Here is an 8,377-nt window from a genome sequence, read left to right on the forward strand (position 1 = left end):
TTATATTTCATTTTAAATGTTAAAAGATAAAAAAATAAAAAAAATTTTAAATTTTCATTAATAAAAAAAATTTAAATTTTTCATTAATGTAATATGATTTGATTAGTTGGATATTAAAATTAAACTAGTAATTTGACTCCAAATTAACCAACCTCCAATATTAAAGCCTTCTCTATTGGTATATATTTTTCTTAGTCTAAGGCTTAATTGTTTTGGTAATTTCTTAATAATGTTTTTTCCTATTTTGTCGATTACCTTAAGAAAATGGCATATGTAACAAAAGTATTTGACACGTCTCTACTCACGTCTCTACATCTCAAACTTGCGTTATTTGTTTTTTTGTTGTTGTTGTTGTTTTTTTTCTTTCTTTGCTTGAACTTACGTTATGTGTACATATATGAGCTGTCTTATTCTCAATCTTCTTATCTTCATCTTTCCTTCTTTCGAAAGGGTATAATTGTTTATGGATTAATTTTAAAAATTTCCCATAAACTATGATAGTTATAACATTTTGCTCCCCGAGTTTTGAAAGGAAACATTTGTTTTTTCTAAACTTTGTTCCATAATAAATTTTCTCCTTCTGTTATAATAAGTGACGAAATTCACCACGTGTCAGGCACATGATCCATCTGAGAAGGGTGTCATCGTAAATTAACCTGCAACAACCATTTCAAGCATTAAAGAAAGAAAACCCAGTTAATCAACATGACTCATTTGATGGGCTGCAGCATAATCTTCGGTGTTGGATTAGAACCTGATGGAGCGAGAAGAGTAATCTTAGGAGGTGGGGGTGCATTCCTGGAAGGTATTGATGCTGATGGAGGAGGTGATTCTTCAGGGGAAATAGATGTTGGTGAAGGTGGAGGAGAACTTGTGGGCGGAACAAATTTTGGTAGTGGGGGTAGAGGGGGTGAACTTTGCTGTGGCAAAGATGCCGGGGGCGAAGGTGAACTCTCAGGTGCCGTTGGCGATGGTGGTGGAGGCGAATTTTCTGATGGTTTTGGCGATGGTGGAGGTGGGGAATTCGCAGGTGGGTTGGATAACGACAGTGGAGGTGAACTCACTGGCAGAGTTGAACTAGGTGGTGGTGTTGAACTCACTGGTGGAGTAGAACTAGGTTGTGGTGGTGATGGTGGAGGTGAAGTTTTTGTGCAAAGTTATGATTGTACGAAGATGGGGAACAAAATGAGGGGAAAAAAATGGAGAAAGAAGATGGTGAATTTTTTTTAAAAAAATGGAGAATTATATGATTATGAAGGTATAAGCATAATTGTGCTTTCAATTCTCACTAAATAAGTGGTACATGGTGATTTCGTCACTCATTATAACAGAATGAGAAAACTTGTTAACGGAATAAAATTTAGGAAGAACGGATGCTACTTTTTAAAATTCGCGGGACAAAGTGTTATAAGAGTCATAGTTCAGGGGAAGTTTTTCAAATTAATCCATTGTTTATTTGTTACTAGCTAATTCAAATATTTTAACTGCTGTTTTTTTTTTTTTTTTTTTTTTTTTTTTTTTTTTTATTTTCTCTTTTTCACTATACTTTTTCCCTCCTCAATGGGAACTTTTTCGTTTTCTTTCTTTTAGAGGAAGTTAATGATCATTAATGGTCATTTTTGTTTTCTTTCTTTTAGAGGAAGTTAATGATCATTGCCTGAGTTCGCAAAAAGAAACAGCGTCATGTGATAATATATATAGATTGGTGACAAGAAAAAGTAAAATTTACTACGAACTCTATAGAATATAGTATTGTGTCTCTATCACAACCGACTTCAATATTTTTTTTTCATTTTGGTTGGAGATATTAAATTTATAGACCTCAACGTAAATGTTTGCTTTGAGAGAAATCACTGTGTTTTTAGTTTAAATAAAAACTTTTTTATAAAATGTTTAAATTTAAAAAGTTTTGTTACAGAATTTTCTCTCACAAAATTTAAATTCTGATTTGAATCTTCAAACCAAACAAGACTATATATGATATGTTGGACTTGTTTTGGTCTTGCCGACTCAATTTGAATTTGCTTCAACTTATCTGGCGTTATTTATTTAGGGAGTAAGTTGCATAGCATTTTTATAAGAATAAATGGTTAGATGTTTATAAAAAGATTTACGTACCCAAATCTACCGCTTTACAAAATTTCACAAATTCTAAGTTTACCAAATTTACTCTTTGTATGCGGGATCATTGTACCATCAACTAAAAAATTACAGATTTTACATTTTTAAGTACCTAATTTATTAAAAGTATTTTTTTTAAAAAAATTTTACCTCGTAACTAATTTTATTTTAAAAAATAAAAATATATAAGTTAATGTTAAGAGACCGAAATAAAAAGAGCTCCGTTTTAAGAATATTTTTAAAAATTGCTCCAAAAAAATTCATGAGTAACTTGGGCTAAAATTCTGAACTCAAATTAGCATGTATCCAATACATTGGAAACCATTGTGTTACCTCGACATTTGGTATTGCTCTGCTTTCCTTTTTTTTTTTTTTTTTGGTTGCTGATTTCCTTGATTGGGCCAGCCAGTCCTTCTCCATTGCTTCCTCATCGTTTTGGGGAACACCAATTGGAGTTTTGTTGCTCTACTTATAATGATTCAAGAATTGCTCTCCGTTCCTTTTTTTTTTTTGACAGATTTTGATACGATTATCTCCTTTCCTATGGATCTGGCCCAAGCCCAACCACCCGAGGCTGCTGAGGAGATACCTTCCGCTGAGACCACAGAAGAGCCCAAGGAGAAGGAACCTCCTGGAAGGCCCACACACCCCATCAAGAAGCCAGCGTGGCTTAACGACTTTGTTTGAGGTCGTAGTGAATGTTGAATAATTCTATTGAGTTTATTGCCAGTCTGTATTAGCTACTTCAATTTGGTTTCTGTTACTCTTCTCCTGACCTAGGGAGTGACAAAGTTGGTTAGGAGGTTATGCTTGGCTCACGCCTTTTAAGTAGAGGAATGTAACGATGAGAACTATCAAAACAATTACTAAGAAATTTTCTTCCAATCTTGATTCTATCGCTTTTCTCAATCTTATTCCTTCTGGAGTTCACACCTGCTCGAAAGGTGAAATTCGACCCTTAACATTGGTGCTTTCATTTCGATTCTCAATTCCCGTCTCCATGGATTCCTCCGACATTCCTCCGATCTCCAAGCAGCACCTGGATACGCTGTCCGATTCCGTCCACATCCGTCTCCATGGATTCATCCGACACTCCTCCGATCTCCAAGCAGCACCTGGATACGCTGTCCGATTCCGTCCACAACACTCTTCAGCAATTCATGGTCGCGGTTGATTCTAAGATGGCCAACCTTCGGACAGAACTTTGGCACTCCACCCCAGTCCTCGGCGGCTCGTCATCAACGGTGACACCGCCCCTGGATTTGCACCGCTGACTCACCGTCCAGACAATTTGCCCCTACGTTCCATGAAGTTGGAAGCCCCTCGTTTCGATGGGTCTGACCCAACGGATTGGATGTTCCGTATTGAGGCCTTTTTCGATTATCACAGCACGCCGGAGGAAGCCTGTTTACAGATCGTTGCATTCCACTTGGAGGATCGCGCTGCGACTTGGTTCTAGTGGGCCAGGCGGAATGGCCTGTTACCGACTTGGAAGGTTTTTCTAGAGGCCGTTAAAACACCGTTTTGGCCCTACAGCGTTCGAGGATTCGGAAGGCAACCTCTCGAAGCTCACTCAGACGGGTTCGGTCACCGAATTTCAGGCGCAGTTCGAGGCATTGTTGAACAAAGTTTTCGGTATCTTTGAACCTCTTCTCATTAGTTTTTTTATCACTGGCCTACAGCCGGATATTCACAGGGAACTCCAATTCCATCGGCCAACGACTCTCATGGAGGCTTTCTTCATGGCCCGCGCCTATGCCGCGCGATCTGAGGACGTTTCTTCACAGGCAAAGAAAGGGTACTGCGGGTTCTCGGCCCATGGTTATGGCACTCCGTCAGGCCCAAACCAGTTTCTGGCCTCGCTAGGCCCACCTTCACACTCTCACCAGGGCTTCTCTCGGCCCAGCCCCGCGTTCACTGGGCCTTCCCCAAAACCTACCTCGCCTCCGTCCCTGCCTCCTTCCAAATTGTCGCCTCTGTTACAAACACCAGCATTAGCTGTTCGTGTCAACGCGCCAAACGCGAACGAGTTATGCAACAAACGCGAATGCAGGCTTTGCTATAACTGTGATGAAAAGTTCGGTCCCAACCATCGGTGCCGGAGCAAATATTTATTGCTCCTTGGTTATGACGAAGAAGGCGAAGAGCTGGGCGAGCCAGGGGATGACTCCGACACACTAGATGAGGAAATAGCCGGTGACATCTCCACTCTACATGCTCTGTCGTGTCAACATAAGGGTCGCTCGTTGCGAGTTTTTGGCTCGTACGATTCTCACCAATTTCAAGTGTTAATCGACAGTGGGAGTAGTCATAACTTCATCAAGCTTGCGCTGGTAGAACGCTTACAGTTATCAGTAACCTCCATTTCCCGATTCTGAGTTTCGACGAGTAATGGCGCTTCTCTGGTGTGTCAATACCACTGTCCGGCAACCACCTTAGTTATTCAGGGAATTGATTTCACGGTGGATTTATTTGTGCTTGCGATCGATGGGCCGGATATCGTCTTAGGTTTTCCTTGGCTCCAGATGCTTGGGCGCGTCGCCCACGATTATTCAGCCCTCACAATGGACTTTCTGTGGCAGGGCCAACAGGTGACTATCCGCGGTAAAGCGTCGAAGTTACCCAGTCCAGTTTCTCTTCATCACTTCCAAGCCCTCTTACAGGCTGAAGCGAGTCCTCAACTTTTTGAGCTCTCGAGTTCTCCAGTCGACGAACCAGGCCACAGTTCGACTGTTTTCTCATGTCCGCCTGACCTTGCCCCACCAGTGGTCTCCCTATTGCACAAATATCACAGCCTCTTTCAGCCTCCCACTGGTCTACCACCTCACCGGACAGTCGACCATCGTATACACTTGATCACCGGCACCAAACCAATCAACGTTCGCCCATATCGATACCCGCACTTTCAGAAATCTGAAATGGAAAAACTGATTCGAGAAATGCTTGAACAAGGAATAATCAAACCAAGCCAGAGCCCTTTTTCTTCGCCAGTTCTCCTCGTCTGGAAGAAGGATGGTTCATGGCGCTTCTGCGTCGACTATCGAGGCCTTAATGCCGCCACCGTGAAGGACAAGTTTCTGATTCCCACTATCGATGAGCTGCTCGATGAATTAGGCGGAGCCACCATTTTCAGCAAGTTGGATCTGCGTGCTGGGTATCACCAGATTCGGGTTTATTCCAAGGACACATACAAGAGAGTGTTTCGCACGCACGACGTCCATATTGAGTTCCTCGTCATGCCTTTTGGCTTGACGAATGCTTTGTCAACATTTCAAGCCACGATGAATCAACTCTTTGCCACCTATCTCCGAAGGTTCGTCATCATCTTTTTCGATGATATTTTGATTTATAGTTCTTCCTTGACTGAACATCTTGGGCATTTGGAACTTGTTTTGCATCGTCTTTACTCTCACCAATTTGTTGTTAAGCTTTCGAAGTGCTTGTTTTGCAAGGACTCCATTGATTATCTGGGCCATATTGTCTCCTCCAAAGAAGTCCATGCTGATCCTAGGAAGATTAAAGCCATGGTTCAGTGACCTGTTCCGAAAACCACCAAGCAAGTTCGGGGGTTTCTCGGCCTTACGGTCTATTACCGCCGTTTTGTGGCCAGGTATGCCACTATTGCAGCTCCCCTCACGGACCTTTTGCGCCGTGATGCATTCGAATGGTCGGCTTCTGCTAGTGCGGCTTTCGCAGCCCTTAAGCAAGCTATGGTTGAAGCCCCAGTGTTGCGCCTTCTTGATTTTCCTCAGGAATTTGTTATCGAGACACTTCTAATGACAGACTTGGGGCTGTCCTCATGCAACAAGGCCATCCCATCACCTATTTTAGCAGGAAATTGGGCCCCCGCCTTCGAGCCTCGTCCGTTTACATCAAAGAGTGGCATGCTATCACCAAGGCGGTGTTAAAGTGGCGCCAATACTTGTTAGGCCAGTCCTTTGTGATTCGTACTGATCATAAGAGCATCAAAGAACTTCTCCAGCAAGTTATACAAACTCCAGACCAGCAAGCTTACGTTCGGAAACTTCTCAGCTTCCATTTTCGCATTGAATATAAGCCAGGGAGTACAAACCGTGTGGCCGATGCACTTTTCCATGTACCCGCTGAGTGGGACGACATGGAGACTTCCCCTCAGTCTACCTTTCATGCTCTGGTTTCTAGTCCAGTGTATCACTTGCTGGACCAGCTGCATCATGACAATCGCACCGATCCGTATATGCAGGCCCTTCATGCGAAACATCACCAAGGTAACCTTTCATATCCATACTTTGTGGTTCGAGGACTGCTTCTGTTTCGAGGGCGTTATGTTCTCAGTCTGAATTCGCCTCTGTGTGAGCTACTTCTCAAGGAATTTCATGATACTCCAAGCGGAGGGCACACGGGAATCAAACGTACCCTTGTTCGCTTGTCTGCAAATTTCCATTGGCCACGAATGAGATAATCGGTTATCAACCACATTGCCAATTGCCTTTTATGTCAATAGGTGAAATATTCCACTCAAGCTCCAGCGGGATTGTTGCAACCATTACCGATTTTGGAGGCCGTCTGGGAAGATGTGACCATGGATTTCATCACCGGCCTTCCTCCGTCAAAGGGGCTTTCTGTCATTATGGTGGTCGTGGATCGCTTGACCAAAAGGGCTTTCTGTCATTATGGTGGTCGTGGATCGCTTGACCAAAACAGCTCATTTTGGTCCCTTACCGGCTTCCTTTACAGCCACCCAAGTGGCCACTCTTTTTATTGAGACAGTGGTGCGCCATCATGGTTTTCGCCGTTCGATTGTCTCGGATCGTGACCCAGTTTTTCTGAGCAAGTTTTGGAAACTGCTTTTCGAGTTGAGCGGTACTCGGTTGTCAATGAGTAGTGCATACCATCCGCAAACGGACGGCCAATCCGAGGTCGTCAATCGAGGGCTAGAACAATATTTGCGAGCTTTTTCCCAAGAACGGCCAAGTTTGTGGGTCTCTCTATTGTGCTGGGCAGAGTTTCATTACAACACCAGCTATCATAGCAGCCTCAAGATGTCCCCGTTTCAAGCTTTATATGGTCGAGTTCCGCCTACTATTCCGCAATATATAAGGGGCTCTACTTCAATCCAAGCCCTCGACGAGGCTCTCACTACACGGGACGAACTTCTTCGCACCCTAAAAGCCAACTTGCTGGCAGCACAAAACCGGATGGCTGTCCAAGCTAATGCTCACCGCCGTGAGTTAACCTTTGAGGTGGGGGATATGGTACTAGTCCGTTTACAGCCATACCGCCAGTCATCGGTCTCTCGGGGCCGCCATCATAAGCTTTGCAAACATTTTTATGGGCCTTTTCCAATCTTGGAGCGTATTGGGCTCGTCGCCTATCGTGTGGGACTGCCCGAGGGGAGCCGCATACATCCAGTGTTCCACATCTCAATTCTCAAGCTATTCCGAGGCAAGATCGTTCACCAGAAACATGCTCTACCCGCAGGGAGTTGGGACAATCAACCAATTAACACTCCCATGGCGATATGCTGTAATGACCGGGAAAAATTTAGGTCTAATCCGGATAGTCCGGTATTTGACCGAAATCCTTTCCGGAATAGTAAGTAGTAGAATTTTGATGTAATCAAGAAAATGTTATGTAAAAACTTTATGTACGGGGTAAAATTTCCCGAAATATGTAAAGTTATAGTATATGTATATATATATATTATATATAATTATTTTTAAGTACGTTTCTTAAGAAATATTATTATTATATTCATGTATGCCTTAAGAACATGAAGTGAAGGAATTAGAAGCCACCTTGTTTTATTTGCCTAAGTGTGGCCGACTAAGAAGAAAAGGAGAAAAACCAAGTTATATATATATATAAGATCCTTTCCATGTACGTTAGTACTTTTTTTTTTTTTTTTAAAAAGGAAAAAATCACGTTATGTACTCGTGAGTGTAAGACATAATATAGAAAAGAAAGAAAAAAAAAAGCAGAGAGAGAGATTCATAAAAAAAAACCAGAGAGTTGCTAGAGAGAGACAGAGAAAGGAAAATCAAGCATTTTCATTTAGATTTCTTCCGTTCAGTCCGGTAGAAACGTAACCTGAGGTGTTCTAGCGGAAAAACCTCAACTTCTGGAGGTAATATTTCAGAGTTTTCGTGAGAATTCTATATTTTCTTGATTTAGATGAATAGTAACCCATCTCAGAAAAACTTCTGTTAAAGTGAAAATTGAAACTGAGGTTTTGTAGAGTATCGTAATAAGAGTTTAACGGTGTAAGTGTTAAGAC

Source organism: Morus notabilis, unplaced genomic scaffold (assembly GCF_000414095.1).
Source record: "Morus notabilis unplaced genomic scaffold, ASM41409v2 Scaffold62, whole genome shotgun sequence".
Taxonomy (NCBI): Eukaryota; Viridiplantae; Streptophyta; class Magnoliopsida; order Rosales; family Moraceae; genus Morus; species Morus notabilis.